Source organism: Phyllobates terribilis, unplaced genomic scaffold, assembly GCF_046119375.1.
Source record: "Phyllobates terribilis strain yellow unplaced genomic scaffold, ASM4611937v1 Scaffold_2__4_contigs__length_985480577, whole genome shotgun sequence".
NCBI classification, from domain to species: domain Eukaryota; kingdom Metazoa; phylum Chordata; class Amphibia; order Anura; family Dendrobatidae; genus Phyllobates; species Phyllobates terribilis.
Window position 1 is genome coordinate 200,308,022 of NW_027362762.1, and position 16,228 is coordinate 200,324,249.

The following is a 16,228-nucleotide window of genomic DNA, read 5'->3' on the forward strand; positions in this document are numbered from 1 at the left end:
AAACATGGAAAAGATAAAGGAGCTGCAACAAAAAGCTAGAGATATATCCAAGGAGGGATGGGGTCTATCTGAGTTTGGTTAAACAATATACTCTCAACTTTGCTAAAGCCCATAGTGGTAGTGATAGGATTGATTGTATTGATCTTGATTGCCTGGAAATTATTAATGTGATGTGTTTCTCATTGCAGAAAATTAGTTTTACATTGGAGCCACTGGTGGACACAGACAGAAGAGTGCCCCTGTGCAAGTACAATATATGAGCCCTTTGCAGCCCAATAGATCATCATAATGCACAATTCCATCGCTTTGGAGGTAGAATGGGCCCCCTTACCTCTTGGTCCGTGTGCAGTCACACAAGTTGCACCAATAACACGTCTGCCCCTGATTGGAACCATAGGAAGGATGACAGTACAGCTACAGAGGTGACCGTCTGATAGCCTAGACTAGCTCGACTACCCACTTCTCCTGAAGACCCTTTCAGCCTTTTGAGACTTGGGTGGAGGACATCATCTTTGAAAGTAGTGTCCCACAGCTGCACCCCAACAGTTTGAGAACTGAAAATTATTTCATTCTCCACGGTGGTTCTTGTGGTGGGATGCAGGTCTGGACAGTTGTCGTCATCCCATGATCTATGCAGACTAGCTGCATACTTCATGAACTATGGGCTGTCAATGGAGGTCATTTCACGATAGGCAGGAACTTAGTTAGTGCATATCTGGACAGCTGTCATCATCCTATTAGATAGACAATAAATAATATATCTGTATGTATGCTATCATAAAGATTGAATGAATGCTTACATGAAATGGCAACTATAAGGTAGCCAGCAATGGATGTCTGTCATCCCATGATCTATGCAGACTAGCTGCATACTTCATGTAGTATGGGCTGTCAACAAGTGTCATTTCACGATAGGCAGGAACAGGGCCGCCATCAAGGCATTATTGCCCTTACTAGTATATGGGGCCCAGTGAGCACAAGCAAAGCGGGGGAGTTCTGATACGCTGGCAGTCCAGGCCCATCCCCTTTTTGCTTCTGCTCACCGGGCCCCAGGGGCAACAGATTAGGGCCACCGCACACCAGGTGCATAACAACACTGTAGTTAGCTGATAATTTTGCAGTTTACATAATTGACCAAAGGATTTAACTAAATGACTCTTATGAAAAATAGATTTAGTTACCAAAATATATAGTGGGAATGTGTTACGAAGCTTTTATGTTAAGGGCATTCACTACTCTCTGGTTATTGTTAACCAATGCGTTTGTGAGATTATTAAAAGGCACTTAATGTCTTGTGATATATATACATGCATATGCCCAATGTCAATATCTCAAAACATGAAAGAGAGCAGCTTCCATAAATGTACAGGAAACAGAATACAATAATCTGCAATCAGAAATACAGATTATAAAAAAAAATGATCACAATCTGGTTTCAATTAGTTTAAAAAATGTATGTGACACATTTCCTTAAAGAAAAATAAATTAAAATATAGCTAAAAAGAGATATGTTAAATAGGTTAGAGTAGTGTTGGGCCCTGCCAAAAGAGTCTACCTTGTCGTGGTTAGCAGGCTTAAAAAATCTTTTGGTCAAAACAAAAGCTGCTGGCTATGTATGTGATATGGTGGTCGATGGGAACTGTTAATGTGTGATTGGTGAGGACGTGGTGCAGTGGAGTTTATCCAAGAGTGGATGGTGGGACTGTGGAAGGTTAAAAGGGTAGAGGCGGAGCCCGGGCGGAGGGTTAAGGCGCCCAAAAATTCTGACAGTATGGGGCCCTGAAATTCCTGGACAGCCCTGATTATTTCTACTGAGCTCTGTGTGACCTGGAAGTGGCTTTTACAATGTAAGTCCATGGAATGTCAGAACAAGGCTCCATAGGCTTTTGTTATAAAAGATACTTCCAGCTCACGCAAAGAGCATAGAAAGAACCGGCTAGTTGCAATTACGGTGATTTCACTTAGAAACGAAGGAGAACAGCGATGGACACAGGAGAGATCTGCAGTAGGTGAGTATATTAATAAACTCACACTACATTACATGAATATATACACACATTTAATAATATATATTTATATATATATATATATATATATATATATATATATATATATATATATTTTTTATATGGGAGAGCTTCTTTAAAATTGTCTGTTTGAATTTTAATTTTATGCCACCTATGAGCAGAACAGAGCAGGCCTACCTTTATGTCACTAATATATGCCTTTTTTAACCTTTTGCCTTTGATATGTTCGAGTAAACGTACATTTGCAGGGTGATCATGCTCCTTATCTCACCTTTCTTTTTTGGAACATAGAGACAAATTTAGCTGATTTTTGTGCAAAGTTAGTGAATTTTATATATGACTGTTTAACCTTTGCAATTTCCACTAAAATGTGGTCTTTGTCTACAAATTTCATGTATGAATGAAAAACTTCAACTGGTACATTGGATCGAGCCTAATAGTCAGACGCTGCCATCATATTCAGACTGTTGAATAAAATTAAGCTAATGTATCTCCATTTATCATTACCTAGCCAAAAGTCTTGCCAAAGTGCTATCACCATCTACAGCTGTCTGCTGATGGGCCATATGCAATGCTGCAGTGCCTGCTGCAGCCCAGTTCTGTGTGGGCCGCTCCCATCCTCCCCACCCCCATATACAGTGCTGCAGCCCTGTGGTCTGTGTGGGCCGCTCCCACCCCCCCCATATACAATGCTGCAGCCCTGTGGTCTGTGTGGGCCGCTCCCTTCCCCCCCACCTCGATATATAATGCTGCAGCCCTGTGGTCTGTGTGGACCGCTCCAATCCCCCCCCAACCTCCATATACAATGCTGCAGCCCTGTGGTCTGTGTGGGCCGCTCCCATCCCCCCCACCCCCATATGCAATGCTGCAGCCCTGTGGTCTGTGTGGGCCGCTCCCATCCCCCCACCCCCATATGCAATGCTGCAGCCCTGTGGTCTGTGTGGGCCTCTCCCATCCCTCCCCACCCCCATATGCAATGCTGCAGTCCTGTGGTCTGTGTGGACCGCTCACCCCCACCCCAATCTTTTATATGTGCTACATGGAATGGGGGGGGGGGAGCTACATGAAACTTGGGGAAACGACCGAGACGGGGGGGGGGAGATATTGGATGCGACGGGGGCACGACGTGGGGGGGTGCGTGACGGGGGGGGGGGCGACCACTGACAGTGCCTAGGGCAGCAGATACTCCAAATACGGCCCTACCTAGCGCTGCTCTCTCCCGTGTCCAGCGCTGTTCTTCCCCTCTTCTTAGTAATGTCACCGTTCTGCAGACTCACAGTGAGCTCTGTGTACCACACATGATTTATTGAAAAATAAAAAAATAAAGAAAAACAAAAAAAGGAGAGAATAATGAAAACAAATCAAATGTAATACCATGATGAAACAAGACATAAAAAGGGGGAGTCATATATAAGTAAAAGAGAAAAGAAAAAAAAAGAGAAAAAAAAAAAAAAAAAAGAGTATAATTGAAGACAAAAGAAAACAAAGGAAAAAACAAACATATTAAGAGATGTGGTGTGACAAAAGAAATAAAATGATAGGTGTATGGTCACATGGAATATAAAGCGGAGTACATAGAGACATGGGGAAAGAAAAGGACAATGGAGCCAAAGAAAGAAAGGGGGGAAGAAGGAGGAGAAAGAAAAAAATGAAAACACAGAAAAAATAAAGAAAGGGTTAAAAAAACAGGAAAAATTTGATAAATGAATAAGTGAAAAGATTAACATATACAGGTGCTTCTCAATAAATTAGAATATCATCAAAAAGTTAATTTATTTCAGTTCTTCAATACAAAAAGTGAAACTTATATAGAGTCATTACAAACAGTGATCTATTTCAAGTGTTTATTTCTGTTAATGTTGATGATTATGGCTTACAGCCAATGAAAACACAAAAGTCATTATCTCAGTAATTTAAAATAATTAACAAACACCTGCAAAGCCTTCCTAAGCATTTAAAAAGGTCCTTAGTCTGTTTCAGTAGTCTCCACAATTATTAACAGAAATAAACACTTGAAATAGATCACTCTGTTTGTAATGACTCTATATAATATATGAGTTTCACTTTTTGTATTGAAGAACTGAAATAAATTATCTTTTTGATGATATTCTTATTTAGTTAGATGCGCCTGTATATATCCTGGTTCCCACCACGTAGCATGATAAATTATTCTTAACCATTGTGTGACCATCATAACATTTCCAGGGCCGCCAACAGGGCATTACTGCCTTTACTGGCGTATGGGGCCTGGCAGGCAGAGGGGCCCAGTCGGGCCCCCATTCATTTTCTCCCCGGGCACCAGCAGGGTAACTGCCGTTTCAGTTCGCTTGAAATCTATCGAAGCTTCCCGCATGGCAATAGTTAACAGCGGCCAGCCAATCACAGGCCAGCAGCTGACATCAGCACGCATGTCATTGGCATATGACGTCACTATCATGCGCCCGAAGGAGGGTGGCGGGCTGATGAAGACACCATGGCAAAAAGTGGGTTGACAGAGTTAAAATAATATGTTGAATGTGTGTGCTGTGTAGTTATAAGTTGTGTGATTTATCCCTAGGGTCAATATATTGTTCTTGTGAAAAAGAGTGGCGGGCTGATGAAGACACCATGGCAACAAGTGGGTTAAATGTGTTATGTTATATGTTATTTTTAGGCAGTTAGTTAGCTGGCCACACTAGTTTTGGGTCCACAACCCTTATAGAACAGGACCGGTGCAGGTCCTATACAAGAGAGTGGAGTGCAGAAGGAAGGCTGTACAGACAGGAAGACAGGTTCCAGCAAGCAGATACAGCGGTGGAGAAAGTGTTTTATCAGCGCAAGTTTTCTGAACAGAGGACACGTTTAATTCTTGATCTGGATGCCAGCACAGTCCTGGGCTAAAAGCCTACAAGAGGTACTGAGAAGCAGGCCTCTGTATACCTCATGGGGAGAATCTCAGCTGGGTCGCAGAAGAAGTGGAAGATCGTGGGTCTCAGGACAGGATGGGGACGAACACTGGAAAGGCACATAACCAAGAGTACTTCACTAACAAAAGACCTTGTGTTAATCTGTATGCTGCAGCCGTGTGTAGAAGAATTGCACAGTAAAAGTGAGTTTGTTAATCCAGATCTACGATCTCCTATCTTATTTGAAGTCGGTTCCAATCCCATGGACAATGTAACAGTAAGTAAAGAAAATCCTCCGTCACGCAATACACCCCACTCTCAGTCCTTAATAGAAGAGGGGACACAGGCAGAAGAGAACTCAGTTCTGGCCTACAGTGTGTTGTTACCGACCCTGTGCCTCCCCCCTTCATGCCGGCGACCGTGCCTCGGATGATGGGTAAGCCAGGCGCTGCTGGATCGTGGCAAGGTAAGGAGAAACTTTTTTCTTTTAAAACATTTTTTTTGTAATGGAGAGACATGGGGACACAACAGGAGGCATGGGGGCACAACAGAGAGACATAAGGGATCAACGGAGAGACATCCCTGGTATATAGTAACATTGTCTATAGTGTCCTCTCCTATTTACTGGCCATCTAATCTACAGTAGTATATCCACCTCCCCATCCAACCATCCATATAATCTAATCTGCTGTATTACTGGGATATATGGGTTATTATTGTGGATTTATCACTATTCAAATTAGTAGAAACTACTCTGGAATTACATTGTATGGCAATAGTGACATTGTGGCAATTTGTAAAAGGTTTCAGACTCCATGTTATGTTCTGCTACCAAAGCTAAGGAAAGAGAGGAGATCTGTCCCTACTATAGGACTCAGCTGAATCCCTACGATGTAACAGGGAACCTGATCCTGCGATCAGACCTGCTAAAGTCCTAATCTAGTCTGTACGGAGACCTATAGATGTGGGGAGGGAATCCCTACAAGTACTAAGGACTGGGAGGAATATGGGACACCTCCTAACAGAAATAGTAGCAGACAGACGAACAAACAAAATAGATAGAACATAGAGGTCCGTAGACCAAGCAAACTAACAGAGTTAGATACTGAGCACAGGCTAGCTAGAAAGTAGATATACAATGAAGTCCAGCAAAGCCAGAAGGGCGGAGCAGGATTAAATAGGCCAACAAGGTCATGTGACCAGCAAAGGAAAAAAAAACTAACAGCAAGGTTCCATCAGTACCCCCCCTTCTAAGAGGATCCTCCGGATCCCCTAGGACCAGGCTTATCAGGAAATCTCCTGTGAAACGCTCTGATAAGTCTGGACGCGGAAACATCATCTGACCTCACCCAAGAGTTATCCTCGGGTCCGAAACCTTTCCAGGCCACAAGATACTGCAAACTACCTCTATACCGTCTAGAGTCAAGGATGCGAGAAATTTCATATTCCCCGTCCTCCACCACCGGAGGAACAGAGGCAGAGGCGTCACCATCCGACACAACAGCTTTTTTTAACAGAGAGACATGAAAGACCGGATTAATTCTCCAGGAGGTAGGAACCTCCAACCTAACAGCAGATTGGTTGACAACCTGAAGCACCTTAAAGGGCCCTACAAACTTGGGACCCAATTTCTTAGAAGGAATCCTCAACCGCAGATTCCTAGAGGACAACCAAACCATGTCACCAACAGCGAACAAAACCTCCTGTCGTTTCCTATCAAAGTAGTCTTTAGATTTTCTGTTGGCCTCCTGAAGATTACCACGCACATCCGTCCAAACTCTTTCCAAATCACCGGAAAAATTCTCCTCCTCAGGCACGGCAGATCCCAACTTGGAGAACGACCCAAACGACGGATGTCTCCCAGAACAACAAAAAAAAGGCGAACAACCAGCAGAAGAAGATGTATGATTGTTCAGAGCAAATTCGGTAAGTGGCAGAAACTCAGACCACCCCTCTTGATTGTCTGCCACAAAACAACGCAAGAACTGCTCAACATCCTGGTTTTTCCTTTCTGTCTGGCCATTAGATTCAGGATGATATACGGACGAAAACGACAAATGAATTCCCAACCTGTCACAAAAGGCACGCCAAAAACGAGCCACGAACTGAGGACCCCTATCAGAAACAATGTCAGTAGGAACGCCATGAAGTCTGACAATTTCCTTGACAAAGGCCTTAGCGAGAGTTTTAGCGCAGGGCAGTTTGACGAAGGGAACCAAGTGACACATCTTGCTAAAACGGTCCACGACCACCCAGATGACAGTAAAACCCTCAGAGGGGGGAAGGTCAGTTATAAAGTCCATAGCCAAATGTGTCCAAGGAGCACTGGGGACCTCCAAAGGACAAAGCAACCCCGCAGCAGGAGTATGTGAGGACTTAGATCTAGCACATATAGTACATTGGCGCACCCACTTAATGACTTCCTTCTGCCATCCAGGCCACCAAAAACTGCGACCCACCAGTCTCTTGGTCTCAGAGATTCCGGGATGACCTGCCAACCGAGATTCGTGACACTCAACAAACAAATCTCTCCTAAAGGTCCCAGGCACAAACAACCTCCCATGAGGAGTGTTAGATGGGGCATTCTCCTGAGCTTTAAGAATCTCATCTTCCAAAACGGAGTCTAAAGCAGCTATCACAACACCTTCTTGTAAAATGTTTTCCTCTTTCTCAGCACCGACTATGGGAGAAAAACTGCGAGACAAGGCATCCGCCTTAACATTCTTAGTACCAGGGATGTAAGTAACAGAGAAATTAAACCGCGAGAAAAACAGTGCCCACCTAGCCTGACGGGCATTCAGGCGCTTGGCAGCATCAAGATATATCAGATTTTTATGATCCGTAAGAACCTGAACGGGAAATTCCGCACCTTCCAAGAAGTGGCGCCAGTGTTCAAATGCGAGTTTAATAGCCAATAATTCCCGATTACCAATATCGTAATTCAATTCAGTCTCCGAAAATTTTTTTGAAAAAAAGGCACAGGGATGTAATCCATCCCCGTTATCCTGAGACAATACTGCGCCAACCCCCACAGAGGAAGCATCAACCTCAACCAAAAACGGCCTAGTAACATCAGGCTGCATAAGGATGGGAGCAGAGGTGAACCTCTCCTTGAGATACACAAAAGCTTCAATGGCCTCAGAAGACCACTGAACTGCATCAGCACCTTTCCTGGTGAGATCAGTCAGAGGTTTGACAATACTAGAAAAATTTTTTATGAATTTTCTATAGTAATTGGCGAAACCCAAAAACCTCTGTATCGATTTCAAACCAATAGGCCTAGGCCATTCCTGCACAGCCTGAACCTTAACCGGATCCATCTCAAAACCTTTGCTGGAGATAATGTAGCCCAAAAAACTAATTCTCTGTACAGCGAACTCACATTTCTCCAGTTTAGCAAAAAGCGAATTGTTCATTAATAACTGTAATACCTCACGCACACTCCGCCAATGAGACTCCAGATCTGGCGAATAAATCAAAATGTCATCCAAATACACAACCACATTTTTACCGATCAAAGGTCTAAGGATGTCATTAATCAGATTCTGAAGAAATGCAGGAGCATTAGTAAGACCAAAAGGCATAACCAGATTCTCAAAATGACCCACAGGAGTGTTAAAAGCAGTCTTCCATTCATCACCCTCCTTCATGCGCAACAGATTGTATGCCCCCTTAAGGTCAATTTTAGAGAACCACTTGGCCCCCAATAACTGGTTAAACAGATCAGGAATCAATGGCAGTGGGTAAGGATTGCGTACCGTAATTTTGTTAATCTCACGAAAATCCAGACAAGGACGTAAACCGCCGTCCTTTTTTTTTACAAAAAAAAATCCAACCGCCACAGGAGACTTAGAGGGCCTAATGTGACCGGCGGCCAAACTTGTCTGTATGTATTCCTCCAAAGCCTTCCTCTCAGGAATAGTAAGGTTAAATAAACGACTTTTAGGAAGAGTCGCTCCAGGGACAAATTCAATAGAACAATCATAGTCTCTATGGGGAGGCAAAACCTGCGATTCCTTCTCAGAAAAAACTCTCCAAAAATCCTGAATAGGAACAGGCAATTCTCCCCTATCCAAAGCTGCAATACGCCCGTTACAACACTTGTCATAACATTTATGGCTCCAGGATTTAATTTCACTGGTAGACCAATCCAGTACAGGATTGTGAAATTTTAACCAGGGCAAACCCAATATTACTGGAGAAGGCAAGTTATTCAACACTACCAAATCCAATTTCTCATGGTGAACACCATTAATAGTGAGAGGAAATTCACTGACCTTGAGAGTAATATTCTTCAAAGGGGAGCCATCCACAGAAACCACAGCAATGGGGGATGATAAAGGTTCAGGTTTTAAATTGAGTTTTTCCACGAATCCCCCATCAATTACATTCAGTGTAGACCCGCAATCAACAAACACCCGAAATTCCATTAATTTTTCCTGAGCAATCGTGGAAGCAGCTAAAAATATACCCTTGGAATTTAAACAGGCAATACGGGCGTGACTGACCATTTTTTTTTCCTTCTTCATACGAAGCTCACAGCCTTTAATCAAATGACCAGATTTTCCGCAATAGAAACACAAGCCTTCCGAAAAACGACGGTCTTTTTCTTGAGAGCGAGGTGCCACCGATCCAATCTCCATCGGTTCACCACTGTTAGTACACACATTATTATAACCAGAAACTGACATAGCAGAGGATTTGCTCTCATTAACCCTAGCACGCAGTCTTCTATCCACCCGTATAGCTAATTGCATAGCCTGTTGCAAATCCTCAGGTGTAGGATAAGCAATTAGCAGGTCTTTAACCCTTTCACTGAGCCCAGCAAGAAATAGACTTTTCAGAGCAGAATCGTTCCACCCTGTTTGAGTGGACCAACGACGAAAATGTGTACAATATTTTTCTACATTACCTGATCCTTGTTTTAAACGTCTCAACTCAGTCTCAGCTGATGCGACACGGTCAGGATCATCATATAATAGTCCCAAAGCAGAAAAAAAACTATCCACTGATCTGAAGCATGAATCACTAGGTTGCAAAGAAAAGGCCCACTCCTGAGGCTCTTTGCGCAAAAGTGACATTATGAACCCTACGCGCTGGGATTCATCCCCAGAGAACTTAGGTCTCAAACGAAAATACAATAAGCAAGCATTTTTAAATGAAAAAAATTCTCGGTGTTCACCAAAAAATAAATCCGGCAAACATACCTTAGGCTCCAAGAAATGTGCTCCAGGACAGTTACTCACGTGCTGACGGAGCTCGGCCACCTCCAGAGAGAGTCCCTGCAGGCGATGAGCCAAATCCTGAACCGACACCATGATGGAACAGAAAAATCTTTCCTTAGAGAATTTGCTGGCTGGACTTACTGTTATGTTCTGCTACCAAAGATAAGGAAAGAGAGGAGATCTGTCCCTACTATAGGACTCAGCTGAATCCCTACGATGTAACAGGGAACCTGATCCTGCGATCAGACCTGCTAAAGTCCTAATCTAGTCTGTACGGAGACCTATAGATGTGGGGAGGGAATCCCTACAAGTACTAAGGACTGGGAGGAATATGGGACACCTCCTAACAGAAATAGTAGCAGACAGACGAACAAACAAAATAGATAGAACATAGAGGTCCGTAGACCAAGCAAACTAACAGAGTTAGATACTGAGCACAGGCTAGCTAGAAAGTAGATATACAATGAAGTCCAGCAAAGCCAGAAGGGCGGAGCAGGATTAAATAGGCCAACAAGGTCATGTGACCAGCAAAGGAAAAAAAACCTAAGAGCAAGGTTCTAACAGGCCAAGGTGTATATTAGAGTCTATTTAATCTGTATGGTAATGAATTGATTTCATGGCCTGGTCTGATCCATTTAAATAACAGCTGCTGCTCCTGCTGATGATGTCACGGAATGTTGCGGTTTCTGGCTCCACCCCCTTGCATTATGACATCATTATGACATCACACACATTATAGTAGGCGCTGCAGAGCCAACATTCCATTTGAGGCTCGCAGATCGTGGAGAGAGGTAAGTCGGCTCTATGTCACACCTTGTTGTGTCCTTCATTCTCTTCTATCATCTATTTCTCATTTATTTTTTATTCATTAAGGAGTCTTTATTCTATATAATACAAGCAAGCCCAAAACAAATAGTGAACTCCTCAGATTAGGTGATGCCCATGTTTTACAGCACTTCTTCCAATAGTAAAGGGATATATAGGCTGTGACAGGATTTATCTCCAAGTACAGAAATGACAATGATTTACCGATTATCCATCACATTTTATTATTTTCTGACTTTCTTGCTCATCAGATCCATAGAATAGTTCTAATTGAGAAAATCCCCTCAGCCATAACTGGAACATGACGACTTCTCGATTTTTGGGCCATGTATTGCTTTAGAATCATCCAAATCTGGGAGATTAAAGTTATATCCTGTAAAGAGAACACATGTAATCTGGAGATAATTATGTAATTGTCAGGTGTTATTGAGCCATATAGTAATATATAGTCCAGATCAAAATTATAAATCCAACCAATATTGGGAAATCCTTGTACCACACCAATGTATATACAGTTGTGCTCAAAAGTTTACTTTCCCCAGCAGAATTTTTGCTTTCTTGGCCTTGTTTCAGAGAATATGAATAATAACAAAAAACTTTTTTTCCACTCATGGTTATTGGTTGGGTGAAGCCATTTATTGTCAAACTACTGTGTTTTCTCTTTTTAAATCTTAATGACAACCAAAAACAAATGACCCTGATCAAAAGTTCACATAACCTGGGATTTTGGCCTGATAACATACACAGAATTTGACACAAATGGGTTGAAATGGCTACTAAATGTAACATTCTCACCTGTGACCTGTTTGCCTGTAATCAGTGTGTGTGCATAAAAGCTGAGTGAGTTTCTGGGATCCATACAGACTCTTGCATCTTTCATCCAGCCACTGACATTTCTGGATTGTGAGTCATGGGGTAAGCAAAAGAATTGTCAGTGGCTCTATGCAGAAAAATGGGCTGCATGGTCAAGTCGCCAGTATTTACTGCGCAAATGCCACAAATTATCTCGCCTACAAATACGCCAAACAGCACAGAGACAAGCCTCAAAACTTCTGGAACAAGGTAATTTGGAGTGATGAGACACAACCATAAACGTTACATTTGGAGAGAGGTTAACAAGGCCTATGATGAAAGGAATACCATTCCTTCTGTAAAACACGGAGGTGAATCGCAGATGTTTTGGGAATGTGTGAGCTACAAAGGCACAGGAAACTTGGTAAAAGCTGAAGGAAATATGAATGCAGCACATTTTCAGCAAATGGAGGCGAATTTGCAGTCATCAGCCCGGAAGCTGCGCATGGGATGTAGTTGGACGTTCCAATATGACAACGATCCAAAACTCAAGGCCAAGTCGACCTGTCATTGGCTACAGCAGAACAAAGTGAAGGTTCTGGAGTGGCCATCTCAGTCTCCTGACCTCACATCATTGAGCCACTCTGGGGAGATCTCAAGCGCGCAGTTCATGCTAGACAGCCCAGGAATTTACAGGATCTGGAGGCTTTTTACCAAGAAGAATGGGGCAGCTTTACCATCTGAGAAAATAGAGAACCTCATCCACAACTACCACAAAAGAATTCAAGCTGTCATTGATGTTAGACGGGGCAATGCACGGTATTAAGAACTGGGGTATTTGAACTTTTGATCAGGGTCATTTGGATGTTTTTGGTTGTCATTAAGATTTAAAAAGTGAAAACACAGTAGTTTGACAATAAATGTCTTCACCCAACCAATAACCATGAGTGGAGAAATTTTTTGGGTTATCATTCATATTCTCTGAAACAAGACCAAGAAACTTCTGCCGGGGTATGTATGTTAGAACCTTGCTCTTAGGTTTTTTCTATTGCTGGTCACATGACCTTGTTTGGCCTATTTAGTCCTGCTCCGCCCTTCTGGCTTTGCTGGACTTCATTTTATTACTACACTTTAGCTAGCCTGTGCTCAGTATCTAACTCTGTTAGTTTGCTTGGTCTCCGGATCTCTGTGTTCTATATATATTGTTTGTTCGTCTGTCTGCTACTATTTCTGTTAGGAGGTGTCCATTTTGCTCCCAGTCCCTAGTACTTGTAGGGATTCCTTCCCCACATCTATAGGTCTCCGTACAGACTAGCTGAGGACTTTAGCAGGTCTGATCGCAGGATCCGGTTCCCTGTTACATCGTAGGGATCAAGCTGAGTTCTATCGTAGGGACAGATCTCCTCTCTTTCCTTAGCTCTGGTAGCAGAACATAACAGTAAGTCCAGCCTGCAAATTCTCTAAGGAAAGATTTTTCTGTCCCATCATGGTGTCGGTTCTGGATTTGGCTAAACGCCTGCAGGGACTCTCTCTGGAGGTGACTGAGCTCCGTCAGCACGTGAGTAACTGTCCTGGAGCACATTTCTTGGAGCCTAAGGTACGTTTGCCTGATTTATTTTTTGGTGAACACCAAGAATTTTTTTCATTTAAAAATGCTTGCTTATTGTATTTTCGTTTGAGACCCAGGTCCTCTGGGGATGAATCCCAGCGCATAGGGTTCATAATGTCACTTTTGCGCAAAGAGCCTCAGGAGTGGGCCTTTTCTTTGCAACCTAGTGATACATGCTTTAGATCAGTGGATAGTTTTTTTTCTGCTTTGGGGCTATTATATGATGATCCTGACCGTATCTCATCTGCTGAGACTGAGTTGAGACGTTTGAGACAGGGATCAGGTAATGTGGAAAAATATTGTACTCATTTCCGTAGGTGGTCTACTCAAATTGGGTGGAACGATTCTGCTCTGAAGAGTCTGTTTCTGGCAGGGCTTAGTGAAAGGGTTAAAGACCTGCTAATTGCTTATCCCACACCTGAAGATTTGCAACAGGCTATGCAATTAGCTATACGGGTGGATAGGAGACTGCGTGCAAGGGTTAATGAGAGCAAATCCTCTGCTATGTCAGTTTCTAGTCATGTGAATGTGTGTACTGACAGTGGAGAGCCGATGGAAATTGGAGCGATGGCACCTCGCTCTCAAGAAAAGGACCGCAGATTTTCTGAAGGTTTGTGTTTCTATTGCGGAAATTCTGGTCATTTCATTAAAAACTGTGTGCTTCGTATGAAGAAAGAAAAAAAAATGGTCAGTCATGCCCGTATTGCCTGTTTAAATTCCAAGGGTGTATTTTTAGCTGCTTCCACTATTGCTCAGGAAAAATTAATGGAATTTCGGGTGTTTGTCGATTGTGGGTCTACTCTGAATGTAATTGATGGGGGATTCTTGAAAAAACTCAATTTAAAACCCGAACCTTTGTCATCCCCCATTGCTGTGGTTTCTGTGGATGGTTCCCCTTTGAAGAATGTTACTCTCAAGGTCTGTGAATTTCCCCTCACTATTAATGGTGTTCACCATGAGAATTTGGATTTGGTAGTTTTGAATAACTTGCCTTCTCCGGTGGTGTTGGGATTGCCCTGGTTAAAATTGCACAATCCTGTACTGGATTGGTCTACCAATGAAATTAAATCCTGGAGCCATAAATGTTATGACAAGTGTTGTAACGGGCGTATTGCAGCTGTGGATAGGGGAGAATTGCCTGTACCTATTCAGGATTCTTGGAGAGTTTTTTCTGAGAAGGAATCGCAGGTTTTGCCTCCCCATAGAGACTATGATTGTACTATTGAATTTGTCCCTGGAGCGACTCTTCCTAAAAGTCATTTATTTAACCTTACTATTCCTGAGAGAAAGGCTTTGGAGGAATACATACAGACAAGTTTGGCCGCCGGTCACATTAGGCCTTCTAAGTCTCCTGTGGCGGTAGGATTTTTTTTTGTAAAAAAAAAGGACGGCGGTTTACGTCCTTGTCTGGATTTTCGTGAGATAAACAAAATTACTGTACGCAATCCTTACCCACTGCCATTGATTCCTGATCTGTTTAACCAGTTAGTGGGGGCCAAGTGGTTCTCTAAAATTGACCTTCGGGGGGCATACAATCTGTTGCGCATGAAGGAGGGTGACAAATGGAAGACTGCTTTTAACACTCCTGTGGGTCATTTTGAGAATTTGGTTATGCCTTTTGGTCTTACTAATGCTCCTGCATTTTTTCAGAATCTTATTAATGACATCCTTAGACCTTTGATCGGCAAAAATGTGGTTGTGTATTTGGATGACATTTTGATTTATTCGCCGGATCTGGAGTCTCATTGGCGGAGCGTACGTGAGGTATTGCAGTTATTGGTTGACAATTCGCTTTTTGCTAAGCTGGAGAAATGTGAGTTCGCTGTACAGAGAATTAGTTTTTTGGGCTACATTATCTCCAGCGAAGGTTTTGAGATGGACCCGGTGAAAGTTCAAGCTGTGCAGGAATGGCCTAGGCCTATTGGTTTGAAATCGATACAGAGGTTTTTGGGTTTCGCCAATTATTATAGAAAATTCATTAAAAATTTTTCTATTATTGTCAAACCTCTGACCGATCTCACAAGGAAGGGTGCTGATGCGGTTCAGGGAACGACTGAGGCCATTGAAGCTTTTGTGTATCTCAAGGAGAGGTTCACCTCTGCTCCCATTCTTATGCAGCCTGATGTGACTAAGCCGTTTTTGGTTGAGGTTGATGCTTCCTCTGTGGGGGTTGGCGCAGTATTATCTCAGGATAACGGGGATGGAGTACATCCCTGTGCCTTTTTTTCAAAAATTTTTTCGGAGACTGAACTGAATTACGATATTGGTAATCGGGAATTATTGGCTATTAAACTCGCATTTGAACACTGGCGCCACCTCTTGGAAGATGCTGAATTTCCCGTTCAGGTTTTTACGGATCATAAAAATCTGATATATCTTGATGCTGCCAAGCGCCTGAATGCCCGTCAGGCTAGGTGGGCACTGTTTTTCTCGCGGTTTAATTTTTCCGTTACTTACATCCCAGGTACTAAGAATGTTAAGGTGGATGCCTTGTCTCGCAGCTTTTCTCCCATAGTCTGTGCTGAGAAAGAGGAGAACATTTTACAAGAAGGTGTTGTGATAGCTGCTTTGGACTCCGTTTTGGAAGATGAGATTCTTAAAGCACAGGAGAATGCCCCATCTAACACTCCCCATGGGAGGTTGTTTGTGCCTGGGACCTTTAGGAGAGATTTGTTTGTTGAGTGTCACGAATCTCGGTTGGCAGGTCATCCTGGAATCCATGAGACCAAGAGACTGGTGGGTCGCAGTTTTTTGTGGCCTGGATGGCAGAAGGAAGTCATTAAGTGGGTGCGTCAATGTACTATATGTGCTAGATCTAAGTCCTCACATACTCCTGCTGCGGGGTTGCTTTGCCCTCTGGAGGTT